A 25492-nucleotide genomic window follows, 5' to 3' on the forward strand; every position below is an offset into this window, starting at 1 on the left:
CTATCGCCTTCTTGAGGTATGATTTGGGGAATGAGGAACTATCTAAAGTTTTAGGGGCAAATGTTTAAAAAAAATTATGATGTCCATGGAGTGTATGGTTTGGAGACTCCAGAGCAAGACTTGTGAGAAGGATATTGGCGTGATCTGGGTAAGTGCCACTGAGGTTCTGAGCAACCGTAAAGATGAATGGGAGGGAACAGAATTCATGGGACTTGGAGACCTAGGGCATCTAGGACTCAAAATGTGAGGTGGCAAGTTTGTACAAGTGCCGACACTGTCCTTGCTCAACCCTGAGAAGAAGTCTGTTTAAAATTGCTCCCTGGACACTTTGCTGCCTCATCGTATTCCTGGCCCTGCTTCCAGTGGGAGGTGATGGGGAAGGAGGCCAGGACATCCCCAAGACACCCAGTATTGGAGGCTGGGTTTGGGGATGCTGAAGCTAAAGGTGCTCTATTGCAAGTAGAGAATGCTGAAGAGAAGATTCATGTCTGAGGGGCAATGGAGGTGGGCTCAGGTCCTCCATCTCTGTGACTACTAAGGCCAGAGTGAATCAAATAGAGTAGGATGCCTATTTCCCTGGGCATATTTATCCATTTACAGAGAGCCTTTCTCCAGAACTTGGACTACACTGCCTCCCCCAAATCTTCACCAGGGCCATTTGGGGCTCAGGACCAACCCTGAATCTACTCCAGGACCACCTTTCACACCTGGAAAGGTGTATGTGCTCTTCCCTTCTCCTCTCCACTCAGAGGCATGGAGTGGGCTTTAGTGTAGAACAGCAGGCCTGAGAGATCAGGAAGCAATAAAATGAGGATGGGTCAAGATCTCCCCATCTGTCTCTAGAACCATAGACAGTGATGTTCCTTGGAAAGTAGTGAGCAGAGTTGGGTTTGAATCTGGGTTCCTTTTTCTACCCCTTGTTATCTGAGTAACACCTAGTAGATTCCTTCAGATTCCTCACCTGCAAGTTGGGGAAGAGTGCCCACCTTCTGGGATTGATATGGCACTTTCTAGGTAATGTCCTTCCATTTATTTTTTTCCTTTTGATCTTAAGTACGTAGAAGTATACCTATCATAAATCTTGCTTCATGAAACCCTCATCATTGATCTGTACATTACCCTCATTAATTAATCTAGTTACCTGTCCATCCATACATCCATCCATCCATCCATCCATCCCTCCATCTTCTCTCCCTCCATCCCTCTCTTCCTTCTCCTTTCTTCCCTTCCTCCCTTTCAATCTGCCATCCATCTACCTATCTACTTACATACCTAGTTATCAATTTTAATTGTTATTCTGTCTATTTATTTTTTGTTTATAATGATATAAATATTCATGGAGCCACTGCCCGGCATGGAAGTTGGAATCCTGATATTGACTTCTGTCTACCTATATGTACCCACACTTCTCATCCCTCTCCCTCCCCTACCTTCGGCAACTACTATTTTAAATCTTGTGTTCATTGTTCCTTTTTGCAAAAATATGGCTTTATCATATTTACTTGTATCCTAAAAGCCACTTGTTAGCTGTTTTTACCTTTATAAAAAGAAGATCATGCTACGTGAAATCTTTTGGGGCTTACTCACCCCTAATATTTTTTTGCTCAGATTATGCATATTATTGTGGGTAGCTGTAGTTCATTGATTTTTACTGCTGTGTAACATTCCATTCTGTGGTTGTACTAAGTTGTTTTCCCATCATCCTGCAGATGGACATTTGGATTGTTCTCAGGTTTTAGTAATTGTAAAGCATGCTACCATGTATATATTTGTAGATATCTCCTGTGCACATGTGCAAGAGTTTCTTTTGGGTATAACTCCAGTGGAAATGCCAGGTTATGGGATATATGAATGTTCCACTTAAAAATTTGCAGATTGTTTTCAACAGTAGCTGCACCACCTTGCACATCCATCAGCAAGGTAAGAGAGAGCCGGTTGCTTCTTTATTTTTGCTATTTGGATAGCGACAAAATGGCATCTCAGTGAGATATGGCTTTGGCTTTTCCTGATTGCTGATGAGATTGGATGTCTCTTCCCATGTTTATTGGCCATAAGTGTTTCCTTTAATCTTATTTTAACGATGGGGCTGTAAAGGTTTTGTGCCCACAGTGGGTTTTCCATGAGGAGCCAGGAAGGGGCTTTCAGAACTGCAGGTATGTGTCTCCCCCTGAGCAGGAACCTGTCCTGCCTCTGCCGGTTTCTTGCTCAGTGACATGGACATCATGCCCTGAATCTCCAGAGAAACTTCTTTCCTGCAGAGGATGTGAGAGCCCACCTCTCACTACTCATATTCCCGGTCCAGGCTGTCACCCACTCTGGGGGCTGCAGGAGACAGGGAGGGGGCAGCCACACTGGACAGGTCTCAGAATGCTTATGAGGCAGGAGAAGCTGGTGTAGTGGCTACAGGCATCATGGCAAATGTTCCTTCTGGGTCAGTCCTCCTGAAAAAGACAGGAGGGAACTGAGGGTCCTATGTCATTGAGGAGGGCCTTGCACTGACCGTGACCTGCAGAGGAAGCAGGGAACCTGGGTGAAGCCTTGTTCTCAGGCCTCTCCTCAGAGACCACCTCAAGAGTGCTCTCTCTGCACTAGCTTCCTCTTTGTCTCCCCCCTTGAATCCTCCTCCTGCCTGGACCAGGGAGCCTGCATCTTTGTGGATCCTCAGACTGGAGCTGTGAGAGGCCGCAGGGAAGGGTGAAGGTTTTGGGCGGCAACTCTTAGGAACCATTTGGATTCAACATGCCTTCAGGTAGAGATGAAATTGGAGCACCTTGTCGCTTCTCCTAACAGTGCCCCCTGCTGGCCTGGAGTCCCACCCCTGGGAGCCCAACCCCTCTCTGGGGTCCCCCTTGCCTGGAAGGGAGGCTCCTCCTGAGGACGTAGATGATGGAAAGTGCAATCAGGGGAATCAACTTCCAGCCAAGCAGGAGGACGGTCCCAAAGAGGGAGCTGGATGCTATGGCACCTGCGACAGCAGATATCAGAATGAGCCTGGCTTCCTGCTTCCATGACTCAAGCCCCAGGCAGGCTCAGCCCCACCCTAGACTCAGGCACCAAGATACACCTTGGTCTTGGAGGAAGTCTCCTCACCTCTTTGAGCCTCAGTTTCCTAATCTTTAAAATGGGAATAACATGTACTTCAGAATGTTTTTGTATCAAATGAGAGCACCCAAGGAAATTACCACCTAGGTGCTCAGTAATTGTTGAATTTGAATGGCTTTTCGGAGGATGGGTGAGAATTGGGGAAAGATATTTCTTTCTTAGTTATTCACAGCAATACCTGGTAAATGGTGTGTTGTCAGGATGCAGCTGTGTGATGAGAGTTGTGCTTCCTGCTATTGGTCCCTAAGGCATCACACTCTGAAGAGGTTGCTATAATTGCCATCCCATTTTATAGGTGAAGAAACTGAGTTTCAGAAAGGTGAAGTGACTTTCCCAAGGTCACACATGAGGAACATGCAGAGCCAGCACTTGAACCTGGCCTGTGTGTCTCCAGGTCCGAGCCTTGACTTGCTTGGTTTTCCAGCCCTACTCACCCCAACTCACTTGCTCTTCTCTAAACTCGCTCAGCTGCACGCTGGCCTGGACCCGTGTCTGAGCCTCACGCCCCACTTGGCAGGTGAACAGCCTTTTGTCCTCTGAGGCGTTGACCAGGATACGACTGTCTTGGCTGAATGTGTCATCTGGGTTCTTGGTGGGGGCGAAAGACTCACAGGTCTTGAAGGATCTCTTCCTCTCCAGCCAGGTGATTTGTATGCCATCGGGGTAAAACCTTTGCACATGGCAGGTGAGAATGGCCACCTGTTGGCTTGGTACACGGTGTGCTGATATCGTCACTGTGGGCACAACTGAAACAATAGCCCTTCCTTTGTTACTTTCTTCCTTCATGTGACAGATGCTCAAGGAGCATCCTCGCATTTCTAGGCATTGAACTGGGTTCTCAGGATACGGCAGTGAGGAAGAGAGACGTGGGCCCTGCCTCATGGAGTTCCTGCTTTGGTGGGGAGGACGGGAGGAAAAAAGCCATCACAGGACCCCATAGGGATTCTGAGAGCCTACACAGGGGCACCTGACTTGGTCTGGAGGTAAGGCAGGTTAGGGAAGAGTTTCTGGAAGAAGTGAACTTTGAGCAGAAATATGAAACATGAATAGGAGTTAACTACATCTGGCAGGTTTTATTTTCCAAAAATGGCCACAGCAATCTCATAATGTCTTCCAGAACCTTGTGACTCCCTAGCAGAGGGGCAGTCTACTTCTGCTCCCCTGGAACCTGGGTGGGACTTTGTGACTTCCTGAGGAACAGAGTGTAGCAGACACTGTGTGACTTCCCAGTCCGGGTTATAAAAGTTGATGTAGCTTCCATCTTGGACTCTTGAGACAGTCACGTTTGGAACCCAACCACCAGCTATGAGGAAGCCCAAGCTATCCCATGTTGAAAGATGATAAGAAGAACTGAGGTCTCAAGGTGACAGCCAACACAAATGTCCAGACATGTTAGTGAAGGAGGCTTCAGATGATTCCAGCCTGTGAATCATCTAGCTGAGGTCCCAGAGTCATGGAGCTGAAAGAAACCATCCCTGCTGGTCCTGTCCCAGTTCTAGACCTGTAGAATATGTGGATATAATAATTTTGGGGATTTGGAGTAAGTTTAGAATATTGGGATTTATTTGGGATAATTTGTTATGCAGTCTTGGTAACTGGAACATGAGGCAAAGGGGCTGGAGGAGGGTCAGAAGAGGGAGGGCACTGGGAGAGGCGGGGTGTGGGGAAGGGAATCTCAGGCAGAGGGAAGGGCCTGGGCAGAGACCCTGAGGTGGAGCCTAGAATGTTCCAAGGACAGAAAGATGACCAAAGTGAGTGAGGAGGAGCATGGGCGAGATGAAGCCACATTCATAGCCAGTTTGCAGTCTGTCTACACTTACTGGTGCTGCACTTACCCCTGGGGGGACATAAGGACATCCTAGGGAGACATACATTGATAATTTGATACAATTAATTTCCAGATGTCAAACCCTCATATGACTCTTTCCTGAAATTGATCTGCTTGAGAATGAGCACTAAGGTTGGTTCCCTCTCCTGCTTGCTGTTCCTCAGTTCTTCTTCTCCCTTGTTACAAAAGAAAGGCCTTCCTGCACACATCCTGAATCTAGCTATGGTGCGTTGCCCTTGGTGTAAAGACTTTGGGACAAAAGATAAAAGGACAGTTCAACATACTACTGGCCAGAAAGCCGCCTTTAATCAAAGCATCATAAGCCCCCCATCTATCTCATTGCATTTCTGTTAACATTTTAATGGTTATTTTAATAATGATTTATCAAAATTTGTCATATATTTAGATCATTTGGATCTATTGCGTAATTCAATCCGAAAGAATTTTTTTTAACACTTAGTGCCTTATGGTCATAAGAGAAAACATTAAGAAATTCAGTTTATATGTTTTATATGTCACGCATATTTATATGAAATTCACTTTATATTTTTTAGTGTTAGTTCTCTGTGTTCTCATAGTCCTGTATGTTGTGTGTGATGTTGTGGTCAATAAAAGACTTTCAAATAGGAAATATGCTACACTGGGATAAAGTTCTCCCTGGGAAGTAGAATGGAAATACAAATTTAGGTAGAAAATGCAATGATATAAAATTTCTGATTTATAAAGAAGACCTTGTTTATGTGTGTTGAAATGGATGATGGTGGAAATCAAATCAGTATGATGTTATTTTTCAATTGAGTATTTTTAGAATGATGTAACATTTGTAATATCCCAGGAGTTCTGTCCTGTGCAACTGTTTAAGCTTAAGATGAACAATTTTAGATGCTAACTTTAAAATATATGATGAAGTACATAGTTCTTCACAGTTATTTTAGGGGTACATGAGCAAAAATGCTTGAACACCGCTGCTAAACATTCTGGTAAGGATTTTGTTTCTTTTTTGTAAGAGTAGTGGGGAGACACCGCAGAGTTTTAAACAAAGGAGGGACATGACCTGGCTTCCTTAATAAAATGCCCTGACTGCCTTGGAGTTGGGAGGTGGACTGTGGAGGGTCATGGTGGATATGAGAGAGAGGGCTGTTGCCTCCAGGTAAGAGATGATATTGGCTTGACCTTGGGTATTAACCTGGGTAGTGGCAGTAAATAGAAATGTATGGGTTGAGAAGAGATTTGGGAAGGAAATTTGATAGAACTTGGTGATGGATTGGGTGAGAACAGGTATCTGGCAGGCTGACTGGGTTGATGGAGTCTCTTCATTGATATGAGGAAGGAGGAGGAGCAAAGAGTTTGCAGAAAGTGGGGAGAGCAGCACCATGCTCATGTCTAGGCTGACCATGACTGAACCATGTCTCTTGGGGATGGGGGCCCTGCCCTTCTCTGGTATCTCTGCATGGGGAGTTCTTATAGGAGGGAGGTCAGAGATGGTCGTCTAAAGAGGTGTATTATTGGATTCAAATTCCAGCTCATTGATTTAAGAGCCATGTGACCTTAGACAAGTCACTTCACTTTTCTGGGCCTTGATTTCCTCATCTGCATGAAACAGGGACACAGAGCTTTTTTGGGATGCTCAAGGTGGCGGCTAGAATTCCATTTCCAGGCTGGAGATCCCTTGTAATACTTTTAGGTTAAGCAAAGGCAGAGTCCTACTTTGGGATGGAGGAATTTGAACAATGAGGAGCTAAACTCTTCTTTACAATGATACCACAAATAGTCTGCAATGAAGAGGGGTGATTGTGTGGAGATTATGATGCTATTAATGGGTGCTCTTTGGTTTTCTCTGGCTGGAGCTGGAGAGAAGGAGAGTTGGAGCTCTGGACCCCCGGGAGGAATTCACCCATCTGCAGGAGGTAAGTGGGATTCTACCATGCTGAAGTCATTGTGGGGGAGGAGTGCATCTAAAGAGAGAGCAGATCCCTTGGGAAATCCCTTATGAAGGCCTGGGCAGATGCACTTCCCCAGGGGTGTGGTTGATTTCCTTTGCCTGTCCTTCCATATTTCTGCAAAGTTTGACTCAACACCACAGCAAAGGCCTTTGGCTTTATGAGGTCAGAGCAAGAAATGTGGAGGCTTGGCCTTGCCTACATATTTCCCTCCCCTGATGCCAGGCTGGGTTTAAGAAGCTTGTTTCAAAGGTATTGACTGGCAGCAGAGCAGTAGTGGCATGGTGGTTTGGACAATGTTGTTAGGAGTCCATGTGGAGAATCCAAGTGGGAGAAATGTCCTTGCTGTGGCCTGGAAGGCCTGTGTGATCTGGTCCCTGCTCCTTTCTCTCCAGCCTCTTCCCCTCCACACATCATTCTTATCATTAAGCCTCAGACACATGAGCCTCATCCCTGCTTCTCAAACATGGCTTGCTCTCCATCACCCGCATCCTCTGCCTGCAACACTCTACTTTTTGCTTGGCTGACTCCTTTTCATCTTTCATGCCTTGTCTCAACCATCACTTCTTCAAAAAGGCATTTCCTGAATATACTAGATTTCTCCTGTTTTCATTGATTCATTCAGTACTCTGTTCTTTTCCCTCATAGCAAATGTTAGAAGTCATAACTATATCGTTGTTTGCATTTTGGTTGGTGGGGTTCATGTGACTGTGAACTCAGTGAGGCAGAACCACACGTGTTCTGTTTATCATGGAATCCCTAACACCTAGAATAAAGCCACCACACAGCAGGTGCTCAGTAAACACTTGTTGAGTGAATGATTGAACTTCCGCCTCCCAAATACTAGAGAGAAGGGAGCTCTGCAAAAGAAGGATCCAATCACGGCATTATGTGGGAAGAGGATGGTTGTATAAGATGGGGAACTTGTACGCCACTCACGTGGGGTTTGGTGAAGAGTGAATAGGAGGACGCAGGGGAAGTGCTCCAAACAGGAACCTGTGGTGGTCACCTAGGGTTGGCCATCTGGGTGGGTGCCCTTACCTCCGAGGAATTTGGAGATGTTCACATGGCTACTGAGCGGGCTCTGCAATTCACTGTGAGCCACTTGACAGGTGATCTGGGAGTGGAGTGAGGAGAGGGCAAGCGTCACCAGGGTGGTGCTGATGATGGTGTAAGAAGAAGCATCTCCAGGTGGGAAGACAAGGGTCTGAAGTGCTGGAAGCTCCACTCCATTTTCAAACCATTTGAGATGTATGTTTTTGGGAAAGAAGCCAGTTGATGTGCAGGTTAGATTCACTCCCTGGCCTGGGCTGGCCCTGTTGGTGGGGCCATAAACCTCTGGAAGAGAGGGCTTAGCTTTGGCCAAGGCAAGGAGGAGAGAGAAGAGAGAGAAATGAAGATGGTAAGTTACTCTCTAGTACAGTACCCTTCCTTGTCGTTCACCCCACTAGATTTAGCACTCCAATCTCTCATCTGCAGTGTTCTCCTCTTTATAATTTTTATTATGACTTTTCTTAAGATAATAGCTTGCCAACAGGCCTCACTGACTTTGCTTCTCCACCCTACCAACCCACACTCAGAATCCAGACCATTGTGATCATGCTAAAATACAGATCCAACCTTGTCATCCTCCTTCCCTTCCTTCCCAAAGTATATTGTTTAAAAAGTTATATAAGGTATATGTGAAAAACATCAGACCCCTAGCTTCCTCTCCCTGCAAAAATGACAGATCAATCACTTTAAACTATTTTAGCTGATATTTGGACATTTCTATCTGTGTTTCTAAATAACATGCTTATACTATTATTTCTCTATTTTTCAGTTTTATATATTATGGATAGACCTACTACTGTGGAAGATGATTATTTAGCTGTCCTACATCTGCCATTCACACTTCTCCTCACATCTTCCTATCACAGACCCATCAAAATCTTTTATTTTATCAGTATTCAATATTTATATTATTATGACCAAAGGAAGATTGTTCACTATTGGGCCATATAATACATTTCCTTTGTTTTACAGCTTTTTCTTTTCCCAGGAAAATTTTTAATAGTCTCGTGCATTTTTTTTTCTTTTGAGGTAAAATTGGTATATAACATTATTTAAGTCTCAGGTGTACAACATTACAATTTGATATTTGTATACTCTACAAAGTGAGGACCACATAAGTCTAGTTAGCATCTATCACCATACAATTGATCCCTTCGCCCATTTCACCCATTATCCAACTTCCTTCCCCTCTGGTAACCACCAATCTGCTCTTTGTACCTATGAATTTGTTGTAGATTTACATATAAGTGAAATCATATAGTATTTGTCTTTCTCTGTCTGACTTATTTTACTCAGCATAATACCCTGAAGATCCATCCATGTTGTCACAAATGGCAAGATTTCATTCTTTTTTTATGACTGAGTAGTATTCCATTGTGTATATATACAAAATTTTTATCCATTCATCCATCGATGGACACTTAAGCTGTTTCCATATTTTGGCTATTGTAAATAAGGCTGCAGTGAACGTAGGGGTGCGTATATTTTCGAATTAGTGTTTTCCTATTCTTTGTATAAATACCCAGAGGTGGAATAGCTGGATCACATGGTAGTTCTATTTTTAATTTTTTGAGGAATCTCTGTACTATTTTCCTTAGTGTTTGCACCAATTTACATTCCCACCGATAGTTTATCAGGTTCCCTTTTCTCCACATCCTCTCCAGCACTTGTTATTTCTTGTCTTTTTGATTGTAGCCATTCTAACAGATGTGAGGTGATATCTCATTGTGGTTTTGATTTACATTTCCATGATAATTAGTGATATTGCTCATCTTTTCATGTGCCTGTTGGCCATCTGTATGTCTTCTTTGGAAAAAAGTCTATTCAGATCCTCTGCCTACTTTTTAATTGGATTGTTTGTTTTTTTTTTGTTGAGCTGTATGAGTTCTTTATACATTTTGGATAGTCACCCCTTATCAGATATATGATTTGTAAATATCTTCTCCCATTCAGCAGGTTGACTTCTCATTTTGTTGATGGTTTCCTTCACTGTGCAGGAGATTTTTGGTTTGATGTACTCTCATTTGTTTATTTTTGCTTTTGTTTCCCTTGCCTTTGGAGTCAGATCCAATAAACTATTGCTAAGACTGATGTGAAGGAGATTACTGCCTATGTTTTCTTCTAGAGATTTTATGGTTTCAAGTCTTACATTCAGGTCTTTAATCCACTTTAAGTTAATTTTTGTGTGTTGTGTAAGATAATGGTCTACTTTCATTCTTTTGCATGTGGCTGCCCAGTTTTCCCAACACCATTTATTGAAGAGACTCTCCTTTACCCATTGCATATTCTTGGCTCCTTTGTCATAAATTAATTGTGTATGTATATGTGGGTTTATTTATGGGCTCTCTATTCTGTTCAATTGTTCTGTGTGTTTGTTTTGATGACAATAGTATACTGTTTTGATTACTATAGATTTGTAGGATAGTTTGAAATCAGGGAGTGTGATACCTCCAGCATTGATCTTCTTTCTCAAGTTTTGCTTTGGCTATTTGGGATCTTTTGTGGTTTCATACAAATTTTAGAATAATTTGTTCTAGTTCTGTGAAAAATGCCATTGGAATTTTGATAGGAATTGCACTGAATCTGTAGATTGCTTTGGGTAATATGGATATTTTAACAATATTAATTCTTCCAATCCATGAACAGGGAATATCTTTCCATTTATTCGTGTCTTCTTCAATTTCTTTCATCCGTGTCTTATAGTTTTCAGTGTACAGGTCTTTAACCTCCTTTGTTAAACTTATTCCTAGGTATTTTATTCTTTTTGATGCGATTGTAAGTGGAATTGTTTTCTTAATTTCCTTTTCTGATGATTCATTATTAGTGTATAGAAAGGTGACAGATTTCTGTATATTGATTTTGTATCCTGCAACTTTGCTGAATTCATTTATTCTAACAGTTTTTTGGTGGAGTCTTGAGGGTTTTCCCTCTTTCTTTCTATATATAGTATCATGTCATCTGCAAGTAGTGACAGTTTTATTTCTTCCTTTACGATTTGGATGCCTTTTATTTCTTTTTCTTGCCTAATTCTGTGGCTAGGACTTGTAATACTATGTTGAATAAAGGTGGTGAGAATGGGCATCCTTGTCTTGTTCCTGATCTTAGAGGAAAAGCTTTCAGCTTTTCACCGTTGAGTACGATGTTAGCTGTCAGTTTGTTATATATGTCCTTTACTATGTTGAGGTATGTTCCCTGTATCTTCACTTCGTTGAGAGTTTTTATCATAAAGGGATGCTGAATTTTGTCAAGTGCTTTTTCTGCATCTAGTGAGATGATCATATGATTTTTATCCTTAATTTTGTTAATGTGGTGTATCACATTGATTGATTTGTGGATATTGAACTGTGTTTGCATCCCTGGAATAAACCCCTTTGATCATAATGTATGATCCTTTTAATATATTGTTGAATTTGGATTTGGTTTGTTAATGTTTTGTTGAGGATTTTTGCATCTATATTCATCAGGGATATTGGTCTGTAATTTTCTTTTTTTGTCTTATCTTTGTCTGGTTTTTGTATCAGGGTAATGCTAGCCTTGTAAGATGAGTTTGGATGCATTCTCTCCTCTTCAATATTTTGAAAGAGTTGAGAAGGATAGGTATTAAATCTTCTTTGAATGTTTGGTAAAATTGACCAGTGAAGTCGTCCAGATCTGGAATTTCGTATGTTGGAAAATTTGTAAGCTCCATCACCTTACTAGTAATCAGTCTATTCAGATTTTCTGCTTCTTCATTGTTCAGTCTTGGAAGATTGTATGTTTCTAAGAATTTATCCGTTTCTTCTGGGTTTTCCAATTTGTTGGCATATAATTGTTCATAGTAGTCTCTTATGATCATTTGTATTTCTGTGGTAGCAGTTGTAACTTCTCTTTCATTTCTGAGTTTTTTTTATTTGAGCCCTCTCTCTCTTTTTATTGGTAAGTTTAGATAAAGGATTGTCAGTTTTGTTTATCTTTTCAAAGAAACAGCTGTTAGTTTCATTGACATTTTCTATTGTTTTTTTTTTTTTAGTCTCTATTTCATTTATTTCCCCTCAGATCTTTATTATTTCCTTTCTTCTGCTGACTTTGGGTTTTGTGAGTTCTTCTTTTTCTAATTCCTTTAAGTGTATGGTCTCTTTCTTTTCATTTGGTTAGTTTTCTGGAAACCTATGAGAAATTCATCTCTAAACTTTCTGCCAGGTGGGTATAACTCCTCCCATTATATATTGAAACTACTATGTATTGTAGCGGACTTCAGTTTAGGGACATGTACACCTGGGAGTGCACAAAGACTTCTTAGGCTTCGAATTGGAATTGGAATATTAAAGAAAATATTTTTATTATGGTAATTTGCAAACACACATAAAACTAGAAAGTACTCATTGTGGGATTTTAACAATTATCAACAAATGGCCAGTCTTATTTTATCTATACTTCTCCTACCATCTGCTGGTTTATTCTAAAGCAAATACCAGACACTCTATCATTTCATTCACAACTACTTCAACACGTGTATCTAAGAGTTAACAATTTCTTTTAAACAGAATCAAAATGCCATTATCACAGTTAAAAATTTAATAATAATTAACAATAATTCCTAATTCCTTATTCTTAGAGGTATTGCCTATAGTTTGATCTAGAAGATATAGTTGGTTAGAACTAGGTTCATAATTTTGGCAAGGATACTTCATAGGTGGTGCTGAAAACTTTTTATTGCGTTACATTCAGAGGTATGTAATATTGGATTCTCTCTCTTTTTTTTTTTATGGTTTTCAGATTGATTGGTGGCTTTGAGTGTTGTCAGCTCTATCCAGCTATTATAAATTTCCCCACCAGTCTTTAGCCCAATGTCTTCAACGACTGTAGATGATTGTCTAGGTCCATCATTTCATTAGGGTTTGCACACTGGTGGTAGCCTAATGCTACTATTCCTTCTGTCTTCATTAGTTGGAGTTATTCTTTCCCTCATCAACTATTTTTGGTTACTCTGACATATAGTTCATACAAAAAGACAGGGTAAATGCCTTTTCATCTTTTGGATTTCAGATCAATGAGTTGGTGCCTTAGTACCTCCAAAGATGACCAATGAAGTTTCTTCTATTTTCATATTATTACAAAATCATGGATTTTAACATATTTGGTGGATGTCATTCTATTATAATATTTATCCATTTTAATGCGCAAATTGTTGCATCTAGGTGGGATTTTCCTGTAAGTTACTTCCTGAGTCTTTTTGATATAACTTCAGTAGACATTAGTAGCTTTCTTGCTTTCTGGTGCAACACAATATTCCAAGCTCATTTTGCACATTTCCTCCTCAAGATCTGAAATCAGTCATTTTCCTAAGGAGCCTTGGTTCTTTTTAGAGACCTGCTGTTTAGACACCATAATCTGTGTCCTAGCAGTGCTCATTACTACTGGGTTGTCATTGCTTCCAGGTCTTTTTGGTGGACAGGGCTATGAAGTATTTTTTAAGGAGAAAAACAATTAAACAGGTTAATACTGATAGCTCAAATTCAAATTTAATGCAGTTTTTAAATCTAACTTCTTTGATTCTGTTCTGTATCTGCCTCTCATACTGAAAATTTCAGTTCCTAAGAACATCAACACAATTACTTATTGCTTTATACAATACATATATAACACTATAAACACGAACACTAACATTATTACCAAAAAGTATAAATATTGAATAGAGTTTGATATTGGTTGAGATTTTTGTCCTTAGGGTGTGTGTTTCATTGGGGATATAGATACACATTATTATGTGTAGTATACAATCTTCAAGGCCCACCCAAATTCCTTGAGTTTTACAACTCCAGTGCACCCAGGACTACTTCCAAATGCCAGTATACGCATGTTTTTACCTGAAAGCTTTTTCATAAGATTGCTTTTATGGAAGCTTGCCTGTACACATGGAACACTGGGTGTATAGCATATCTAACACCCTCTGGGAGCAGCTGTCAATCAGTGAGCGAGAGGGAGTTGGTATATAGTTATCCCAAACTCCTTTCCTCTTGACAGGGATAAATCTGAGACTATTTTTTAAAATCATTTCCCGTAGTTTCCCAACTGGATTAAGCTCCAGCCCCCCATGGTGGTAGTGGACTTGAGGACACCCTTTGTTGACTGTCTGACTTAACCACTTTCCTACTAGGAGTAATTCACTCAAATCCTTGTCTCAGGGTCTGCTTCTTGGTGAATCCAAGGTAAACTCTATGATCTAAAGTCCCTTGAAATAATTTGTCTTTGTCTGGTAAGCCATCAATTTATAGGTAGCTTAGTTTCATTTTTGATTTAGTAATTTAGATATTTTTTCATTTTGAATTTTTAAAAATTATATAAAATGTTCATGTGTTTACAGAGTCAAAACCTAAATCAAGGTAGTCAGAAAAGTCTAGGTTTCATCTCTGCCCTTTCTACCATGTTCTTTCCCATCCCTGAAGGTAAATTTTTTTTAAATTAACATTTTTTTTTTTTTTGCAGGGAAGGATTCGCCCCGAGGTAACATCTGTTGCCAATCTTCCACTTTTTTTTTTTTTTTGGTTAAGAAGATCAGCCCTGAGCTAACATCTGCCAATCCTGCTCTTTTTGCTGAGGAAGAATGGGCCCTGAGCTAACATCTGTGCCCATCTTCCTCCACTTTATGTGGGACGCCACCACAGCATGGCCTGACAAGCAGTGAATCTGTGCACGCCAGGCATCCAAACCCAGGACGCCAGCAGCGGAGCATACACACTTAACCACTACGCCATGGGCAGGCCCCCTCTTCCTCTTTTTTTTCTTCCCAAAGCCCCAGTTCACAGTTGTATATCCTGGTTGTAAGTCCTTCTAGTTCTTCTACGTGAGCCGCCACTATAGCGTGGCAACTGACAGATGGGTAGTGTGGTTCTGTCAGTGGGAAATGAACTCAGGCCACCGAAGTGGTGAGAGTGCGGAACTTTAACCTCTAGGCCATCATGGCTGGCTCAGTGAATTTTTAAAGTTAGATTTTGGTTTATCCTTCTTTTTAAAAAAACATAAGTAAACATGTATATGCATGTATTTCCCACTCTTCTTACAATACAAGATAATGTGCACTACATACTGTTCTACATGTTGCTTTCTTGTTTAATGATATCTGTGGGTCCCTCTGAAGCAGTGTGCTAAGTTCTTCTTTTAAAACTTCCTTTTAAAGTTGCATATTATGCCACTGTGTGATTGCATCATGATTTATTTAGCAGTTCATCTTTTGTTTTTACAAATAGTGTTGTAATGAATAGCCTAAGTGCAAGTCATATTGCACTTATGTTAGTATATCTTTGGGATAAGTTTCTAGAAGTGGAATTGTTGGGTCACAGGGTATTGTGTATATGTAATATGTATATGCAATTTTGCTAGATATTGCCAAACTCACCACCTTATGAGTTATATGATTTTGCATTTCTATCAGCAAAATATGGACATATCGGTTTCCTTACAGTTCTCCCAAAAGAGTATGTTGTCAAACTTGGATTTGTGCCCAAACACATAGGTGAGAAATTGTGTCCCAGTGTAGTTTTAATTTTCATTTCTTTTTATACTAGTGTGGTGAAACATATTTTTATATGCTTGAGACATTCATATTTCATTTTCTATGAATTGGCTTTTTCTGTTTATTGACCATAATTCTACAAAGTTGCTTCTCTTTTTCTCCTAAAAATTTAGAAGCTCTCTCTATATTAGGGGTGATTCTTTGTCTATATTATAAATTGATTTATATATGATTATTTTTATGATTATTTTTATAAATGATTATTTGTCTATATTATAAATTGTAAAATATTAGACACACACATATCCATACACAAGTCTCTTTTAGTACAATGTGGTTAAATTATGATTTTTCCTCTTTTTCTTTTTGCATTTTGAATTATAGTTGGAAAGATTTTCCCCACTTCCAGATTATAAATGAATTCACATCTAGTTTCTTCTACTACTTGTACAGTTTCATTTTTTGCATTTAAATCTCTGATCCATGTGGAATTTATTTTGGTGTATGGTGGGAGGAACGGTATACATTTCTTGATTTTTTATTCCGTTCTATTGATCTGCCTACTAATGCTCCAACTGATCCAGCACCATTGTTGAAAAGACTCTCCTTTCTTTACCAAGTTATCTTTACACTTTTTTTTTCAAGAAATCAGTTGACTGCATGTATGGATTTATTTCTGGAATCTCTTTTCTGCTCCATTGATCTATTTGTCTACCTTCATGCCAATACTACACTGTATGATTATTGTAGCTTTATAATAATTCCGTGTTCATGAGGGATATTGGTCTACAGTTTCTTCATCTGCTTTTAGTATCACAGTAATGCTGGCCTTAAAGAGTGTTGGGGAACATTTCCTCTGCTTCAGTTTTCTGGTAGTGTTTGTGTAGAATTGTTATTATTTCTTCCTTAAATGTTTGGTAGAATTCCTCAGTGAAGTCATCTGGGCCTAGACTATTGTTTGTGGGGGACTTTTTAAACTACAAATTCCATTTCTTTAATAAATATAGAGATAATCAGGCTATTTGTTTCTTCTTGAGTGAACTTTGGTAGTCTGTGTCTTTCAAAGAGTTTGTCCATTTCATCTAAGTTGTTGAGTTTTTTGGTATAAAGTTTTTCATGAAGTTCTGTGATAATCTTTTGATCTGTGGAGTCTGCAGTGATGTCACCTCTTTCCTTCTGATGTTGGTAGTTCGCGTCCTCTCTCTTTTTTTCCTAACTGACTGTGTGGCTAGGAGTGTATCGATTTTATTGATTTTCTCAAAGAGCCAGCTTTTGGTTTCATTGATTTTTCTCTGTAGTTTTCTGTTTCTTCTTTCTGCTCTGTTATTATTTCCTTTCTTCTACTTACTTTGAGTTTCACTCATTCTTCTTTTTCTAATTTTTAGGTCACTGAGTTGAAACTTTTCTTCTGTCTTAATGTAGTCATTTAGTGCTATAAATTCCCACTAAGTACTATCTTGGCTGAATCCCACAAATTTTGTATGTTTTGCTTTCATGTTCATTCAGTTTAAAATACTGTCTAATTTTCCCTTTATTTCTTCTTTGATAACGTGTTATTCAGAAGCATATCATTTCATTTCCAAATGGAGATTTTCCAGAAATCCTTTTGTTAATATTAATCTAATTACAGTGGTCAGAGAACACATTTTGTATGACTTGACTCATTTTAAATTTACTGAGACTTAATTTATGCCTCCATAATACAATGTGTCTCGGTAAATGTTCCCTTTGCGCTTGAGAAGTATGTTTATTTTGCTGTTTGGGGGAGTAGTGTTCTATAAATGTCAGTTAGTCTAAATATGTTGATAGTGCTGATCAAGTCTTCTAGATCCTTTTGATTTTCTGCCTACTTGTTTTGCCAATTATTGAAAGAGGAGTGTTGAAATCTCAGACTGTAATTGTGGGTTTGCCTACTTATCCTTGTGTTTGTATGAGTTTTTACGTCATGTATTTTGAAGATCTTTTGTTAAGTGCATAAATATTTAAGATTGTTGTATTTTCTTATTTTTTTAGTGCTTTAAAGATGTCTCTCCACTGTCTTGCTTCATTTCCAGTGAGAAATCTGCTGCCGTAATTATCTTAGTCCTTTTGTATCTAGTATTTCCTTTTTCCTCTGGCTGCTTGTAAGATCTTTCCTTTATTACTGATTTTATGCAATTTGATTATGACGCATCTGGCTGTAGTTTTATCTATGTTTCTTGTGCTGGGGTTCATTGAGCCTTTCGGATCCAGGGGTTCATAGTTTTCATCATATCTGGATATATACAACCATTACTAATTCAAATGTTCTTTCTGCCCCCTTCTCCTTTGGAGTCTTTGATACGCATTTATTAGGCCACTTGAAGTTTTTTCTTAGCTGACTGATGCTGTTTATATTTTTTCACTCTTTTATCCCTCTGTGTTTAGTTTTGGATAGTTTCTGTTGCTGTATCTTTATTCGCTAATGTTTTTTTTCAATGTCTTATCTGCCATTGATCCCTCCAGTCTATTTTTCACCCTAGAGATGGCAGTTTTATCTCTAAAAGTTCAGTATAGATCTTTAGAAAATATTTTCTCTGCCTATACATGTTCATATATTCAATCTTTCCCATAGCTACTTGAACACACAGAGTGTACTTATAATAACTTTAATGTCCTTGTGTACTAATTCTATCATCTGTCTTTTCTGCTTAGGTTTCAAATGATTGATTTTTCTCATTATAAATTGTATTTTTCTGGTTCTTTCATGCTTGGTAATTCTTTATTGCATGCCAGATGTTGTGAATTTCACTTTTTTGGGTGTTGGATGTTTTGTATTCCTGTGAACGTGCTTAAGCTTGTTTTGGGACATGGTTAAATTACCTAAAAACAATCTGATGTTTTCATGTGTTGTATTTAAGCTTTGTGAGGCAGGGCCACAGCATCACTTGGCCTAGGGCTAATTCTTTTACCTTTACTGAAGCAGAAGCCCTCTGCCTACTCTACCAGATGCCCCATGAATTATGAGGTTTTTCACTTCGGTTGGTGGGAGCAGGTAGTATTCTTGGCCTTGCGTGAGCTTCAGGGATTTTCCCCCTGAGGCCATGTACATACACTCATGTATGTGCATGTCCACATATATGTACACTTTTCATACTCAGTTGAATATTCAATATCTTTGGAGTTCTTTCTCTGTGAAGTCCTGTCTTTGGTGCTCTATTCAGAAAACTCAAGCCATCATGCCATCCTTGGACATCCAGCTCCTTCTTATCAACTCAGGGAGACCGCCTGGCTCCACCAGAGTTTTCTCTTCCTGCATGGTGGCCTGGAAGCTTTCTCAGAGAGTAAGCTGGAGGAAATCTTTCTTCTCACTTCACTTGTTTCTCATCTCTCAGAGATCACTGTCATTTGTTGCCTGATATCCAATGTCTTGTCAACTATTGTTTCATATAGTTTGCCTAGATTTTTAGTGGGCATTAAATCCAGTCCCTGTCACTGTTTTGGTAGAAATTGATCTAAGAATTTAATTTAAATGCTATTTTATTTGTGCTCTTGCTTTCCACTTATCTTCTAACTGGTTTTTGTTTGTAGATACGAAGGTTATTGACTTCTGTTTATTGTTTTTATAGCTTGTTATATTACTAAATTATCTTATTGTTTGTAAAGCTTAATGTTGATTCTATTAAGCTTTCCAGATGCCATATCATGTACAAAGAGAGAATGTTTTCCCATTTCCTTTATAATTCTCATGCTTTTTATTGCTTTCTCTTTTCTAAAAGCATTGGCTAATACTGCAACATAATGTTAAATAATATTAGAAATGGTGGTCATGAGTTCAAAGACTATTTATTATTCTAGAAATTTTATCTTTTTGAGATATCCCTCTGAAAGCATTCAGTCCTCCTACTCTGGAATGGCCTAGTGGCCATTCTGATGGCTTCTGCATGGCTGTTATCTTGGGGTCCCTAATCTCCTATTTCTGGTTCCTAGTCTTATTTTTTCTTTGTTTAACCCCTATTTTGGTAAAGCAAAAAGTGTGCATGAAAGGTAGTTCTTGGTGATCTTACAAATTTGAAAAACTGGCTGGATATAGAATTTTAGATTGGAAATCATTTTCTCTAAGAATTTTGAAGGCACGACTCCTTGTTGTCTGGTGTCCAATGTTGCCCTTAGTTATCTCATACTGATTACATTCCAATGGTTCACGTACAACTTGATTTTTATTTTCAGTTCTTGAAGATCATATGACCTTCTCTTTGCCCCCCAAAACTGCCTATCATTGTCTGTTTTCCCATGGTCCTAAGTTGCTAATTTTTTTTTTTTGATGAGGAAGATTTGCCCTGAGCTAACATCTGTCCAGTTTTCCTCTATTTTGTATGTCGGTCATCACCTCAGCACAGCTGATGAGTGGTGTAGGTCCATGCCCAGGATCCGAATCCATGAACCTAGGCCGTGGAAGCAGAGTGTGCCGAACTTAACCACTATGCCATGGGGCCGGCCTCTAAGTTGCTAAAATTTTAAAGATTCAAAATTCTATTGATATATGTTTCCATAGTTCTGTTAAAGTAAATTATCATGTTCATTTTTTACAGAAAAACATTATAATCATTACTTCATCAATACAAACAGGCCTGAACTAACTGCTCTGTTTCCCAGCTTCCCTTTAATGGATGCTCTTTAGTATCTTGCAGGCTTTGTTTTTAGTTATTATTCTATCAGCCAGGACCACATCCAAGAATATGCAGGACTTACAGAGCAAGGACAAAATTTAAGAAACATAAAGATTCCTTATTCCACATCAAAAATGTGATTTTTTATGATTTTCTGCCTCAGTAACTCTATCATTCTTTGTTTCTGTGAATTTATGGTTTCATGGTTTTAAAATTATGATTGTAAGTCAATTTGTTTTGATACCTGAATACTGACAATGTACACTAATATAATAATTATTATGTTACAGGCACTCTTCTAAGTGTTTTACATTTATAAGCTCATTTTTATTTTTATTTTTTAAATTTTTTGTGAGGAAGATCAGCCCTGTGCTAACATCTGCCAATCCTCCTCTTTTTTTGCTGAGGAATACTGGCCCTGGGCTAACATCCATGCCCATTTTCCTCCACTTTATATGGGACGCCGCCACAGCCTGGCTTGCCAAGTGGTGCGTTGGTGCGCGCCTGGGATCCGAACCGGCAAACCCCGGGCCGCTGCAGCAGAGCATGTGCACTTAACTGCTTGCGCCACCAGGCTAGCCCCAACTCATTTCTATTTTTAATCCTCACTACAAATGCACTAGGTGAGTAGTATTATCGTCCCTATCTTACAGAAGAGGAAACTGAGGCACAGAGAATTTAAGAAACTCACTAAGGTCACACAGCTTGTAAATGGCAGTTAGAAGTTGAACTCAGGCCATTTGGCCTTGGAGTCTGCGCTTTCACCCACTCTCCTGTCCAGTCCATTTTGTGGGCATTTGGAAGCTGTGAGATTCTAACGGATTAGGATTCTATTTATATGTGGCCCTGGGATTACATCTCTCCCTGCTCCTTTGCTGTAACTTCTTACCATCCTCATCTTCTATCCTCAGTCTTGACACAAGAGCTAACAAAGGGGAATCCTTGAGCTGAGGGCTTGAGGCTTGTGATTTGCCTTAGAACAGAGGGCTGAATTTTCAGGGATCTGGACTTACCACGCACAAACAACTTGGTGCCCGGTCCAGACTTAACCTCCATGTCATTAGGGCTCCCTTTCTGGAACTTCACACAGTAGTAAACACCGGCGTCTGCTGGGGTGGTATTACTGATGTGGATGGAAAAGTTCGTGTTGTTTCTCTTTGTGAAGTCTGCAACATTTGTTACTCAGGGGAAGTGGCCTCCTTTGAAACTGTAGATTAATTCTCGGCCTGGCCCTGTTCCCCTGAACCACTGGACGGTCCCCACGGGGAGCAGGGAAGTCATAGAGCACTGCAGGGTGGCCGTCTCTCCAGCTGCCACTGACACTGGCTTCTTAGGCTGAATTACCTGTAGTGCATCCTCACCTGCCACTCCTGGAGGGAAACACAAGTCAGCTCTAAGTCCCCCGCCCTGGCCCAGCAGGGGCTGATGTTGGGGTCCAGGTACCCGAGTCCAGATTGAAGTTGAAGTCCCATTAATTCTTTCTTTCCACATCATGTGTTAGCTTCTGGGATGGGCAAATTGCTGGACTGGGTGCTGAGAGAGACACAGAGACAAGACAGACAGACAGACAGACAGACAGCCCTTGCTAAGAGCGTGGACAGAGAAGTCACAGGAGAAGAAACAAATCTATGAAAGACACTCAACAACCTCAGTCAACTGGTGCAATGGACATTTAAAATGGAAGTAAGATGCTAAAGAGCTGGAAAAGTTTTTAAAAAATGAGCGCAGGTGTCAGTATGTTCAATGTTAAAGGACATTTTCAGTCTACAGTAATACAGGCCTGTTGTTACCAAGAGAGATAGAAGGGTGAGCGAAACAGAAGAGAGAGCCTAAAATTGGGGAAATCTGCAGAATTACTCGATGATGAAGGTGACATTTTACGTCTGTGGCAGAAAGCTGTTTGGAAGAAAACTAACTAAACTCTTAAAAAGTGGCTGCCTCCTGGAGTGGGATATGGGAATGGGGACCCCTATTCTCTACTTGCATATTTCTTCCTTGGTTGGGTTATTGGACGACAAGCCTCTAATGTAATAAAAGGAAAAATGAAATATTTCTCCCTTCTGTAAGCTAAGAAGAGACACAATTTTCAGCATATTAGCTTGGCAAAGATGAAAAAGACTGCCATTTTCAGTGTTCCCAAGGATGTGGCTAGGCAGCACTCCCATATACTGCTGTTGGGAATTTAAATTGACACAACATTTCCAGATGGCAATATGACATCATAGTCATGACCCTGTGGTATGTACACACTCGATAAACCCAGAGTTTAACAAGAGGAGGGGAACGACTAACCAAATCTACTCTGGTCACAAATATTCAAAATGTCCCCTATCCATTGCTGCTCCTGAGTTGATGTGTTGAAATAATGTATTGCTATTTTTGAGACACCCGTATTTTACCGGGAGTCTATATTTTAAAAATCTTCATAATGCACTTATACCCTTTGACCTAGCAATTCCTCTTCTAGGGTCTTATTCAGATGAAACAATCAGAGGGGCGTGAACATATTTTGTAAAGGAATTGTAATCATGACACATTTACAATATAGAGAAGTTTGATGCAGGCTCATGTCCAAGAAAAAGGAGTTAGTTAAATAAGCGATGGTAGACCCACGCAAGAGAAAATTGCGTGACTATTAAAAATAATAATGCATAAGCGTATGTTGGGGATGTATTGACATTGATGTAGACACATATGTCAGCGTGGAAAAGGTCTCCAATGTGTTATTACTGAAAGAGCGAATAACAGAGCACGATATTCAGTATTATCCTATTTCTGTTAAAAACTCAAAATAGATGGAAGCAGCACAGTGAAGGGGTGAAAGAAGGGCTTGTGGACCCGTTCGTCCTGGGCTCGAATGCTCCTCTAAGTCTCGCGTGATGTTTGACCCTGAGAAAGTCCGTTACTCTCTGAGCTTCTATTTCCTTATCTAGGCAACATAAATAATAGGAAAATGAGACTTTTTTTTTTTGTGGTTTTGCTATGAGACTGAAGCTGAAAACCTTTGAGAAACACTCAGGTCTGTGGCTGCGGGACTTCCCTCTGTTGACCTGGAGTCTGGTGGGAGGTCCTGTCCTGGGCATCAGGCTGACCTGGGTTCAGGCCCGGCTCCAGCACTGACAACCCTGGTGATTCTGCAAAGGCCATTCCCTTCCTCTGCTTTCAGTTTCCTCTTCTGTCAAGCACGACGCATCATTCCCTTTATCCATGACTGCTGTGAGTTTTAAACGGACAGGCTTTTCAAGGACACAGGCTGAGGGCTGTAATGAGCAGAATCAGTGGGGCCATTTTTACGTGTTCATATTTGCATCTACTGAACCCCGGAAGGGTATAACAACCAGAGCTTCCATAGAAGCTTCTGTGTGCCAACATCACCGTAAACACTTAAATATGTTAACTCATTTAGTGTTCACCACAACCCTATTAGGAAGGCATGGTTATTTGTCCCCATTTTAGAGACAATAAAATGGAGACACAGAGACATTTAGTAACTTGTCCAAAGTCAAACAGGCTGTTTGTGTTGGAAATTGGATTTGAACCCTGGCAGGTTTGTTTCAAAAAATAGCTGTGCTTTTATCCAGTTTACTAGATGTCCTCTCAATTGAGATGTTAACACTGCTGGGAGGAGGAGAGGTGCCTTACTTGTCTGCCTGGATCTGGGGTCAGCTCTGGGGAGAAGGGAGGACAGGCAGGAGAAACTCCCACATCAAGAATATAATCCTAGGATGCTGAAGATTCTGGGAGATTTAATAGTGTAAGAAGCACTGCTTAGCAATTTTTCTAGTAGTTCTACATTACATATCTAGTATTTGTGATCTATCATCTATCTGTCTGTCTATGTATGTATGTATGTATGTATGTATGTATGTATCTATCTATCTATCTATCTATCTATCTATCTATCTATCTCTATCATCTAATCTATCCATATATCTATATCCATCTTTATTAGGGTGGCCCTGCCTCCCTGGTCTGTGGTCTTCAGCAGGACAGAGGAGTCAGATGCTGCACCTCCACCTCCTTCCTCAGGACGGGACCACGTCCTGCAGGTCAGGCCCTAGGTCCTGGGGACTTCACAGGGTGTCAGGGGTGTGGGGGTGAGGCGAGGCTGGGAACCCCTGTCACTGAGGAATAACAAGGGGAGTAAACCCCATCTGGACCTGGGTGGGAGAGGAAAGGCCCCCTCCAAGTAGTAAGAATGCCGGGGGGATTTGTTTGGGAGATCCTTCTTATAAAAGAAACCATTCAGAGAAGTGTCTTAAAGAGGAAGAGGCAGCAAAGAAAGAGGCCCTGGAACAGAGATCCACCCACCTCACTGCCAGTGGAGAAACAATACCACCATCAAACTCAGGTGAGCATCCCTGCACAGTGGCACCCACGGGCGTGGTGCTCACCTGAGAGTCCCAGCAGGAAAGGCAGCAGCAGAGATGGTAGAGGCAGGTGGGGCAGGGAGGCAGGGACGGGCATCATGGGGGCCCCTGGAGCCTGCTCTGTCTGAATGTTGTTCTGGAGAGACCCGAGACTCTGCGCTCTGTGATGAGAGGTAAAGCCTTATCTCCCTGATATAAGAGGAAATGACTATGATGGGAGGAAAGATTAAGGGATTTTGACAGTTCCTGCTTCTAGATTGTGAAATAAGAATCAGACATAAGCTAAGAAATTACTGTTATAAGGGTTCCAAGATGCTTAGAGAGGCCCTGGCAAATCCCCTAAGTGGCTAGGCTCTGTCCCCTGGGCCCCCCCACTCCATCTCAAGGGCGTTGGTGGCCCTGCCTCATCCAGGAGCCCCAGGGACATAGTTTGCCATACTGGAGGGTGTGTTCAGTCTTCTGTAACAGTCCAACAACTGGGCTCTGATGAACTGCACAGATGTTCAGGAAGAGGGCTCCTGTGAATGGGGCCTCACGGGAAGGGAGACCTGTTCTCCCTGCTCTGGAGGTGTCAGTGGTAAAATGAGCTGTGACTGATATTCGCCCCTGGCTTTGAGAGTTCACTTGTGGGGGAAGTGGCTTTGGGTAAGCAGGGAGTTAGGTCTTTGGAGGGCGAGAATGGCTTCTGTTTTAGAGGATGGAGGAGGCCTGTGTGTGCGTGTTGAGGGGCCTTAGCATGTTCATCCTGCAGGGAGCTGTGACCCAAAATCATAGCCGGAAGGAGGGGTGGTTTCTTCTGTGTGCCCCAGTCTGGGTCCACCTCTGGGCAGAGGGGAGTGGATGAGCAGGAGAAACTCTCACATCAAGAATTCTCCTCCTCTTTCCTTCTGAGTAGCAACAGCCAGCACACAAGATTGTGTCCAGAGCCTCTCAGCTGTGAGCTCTTTCCTTCTGTGGGCCCCGTGCCAGACACTGTCTTCTGTGACTCAGTTTCCCTGCTGCTCCTGACTCTTGCCTCCTTCCCAGCACTGACTATATGTTGGTGATGAGAAAGGGCAGAACCAAAGAGGAAGTGAGAG

General features: G+C 40.9%; 1 pseudogene; it reads right to left on the minus strand.

The window, feature by feature from the left end:
• Nucleotides 1-1900: 1900 nt before the first annotated feature.
• On the minus strand, nt 1901-24586 carry LOC131418584 (signal-regulatory protein beta-1-like; annotated as a pseudogene).
• Between the last annotated feature and the right edge of the window lie 906 nt (nt 24587-25492).

The sequence above is a fragment of the Diceros bicornis genome, chromosome 19, assembly GCF_020826845.1.
Source record: "Diceros bicornis minor isolate mBicDic1 chromosome 19, mDicBic1.mat.cur, whole genome shotgun sequence".
Taxonomy (NCBI): Eukaryota; Metazoa; Chordata; class Mammalia; order Perissodactyla; family Rhinocerotidae; genus Diceros; species Diceros bicornis.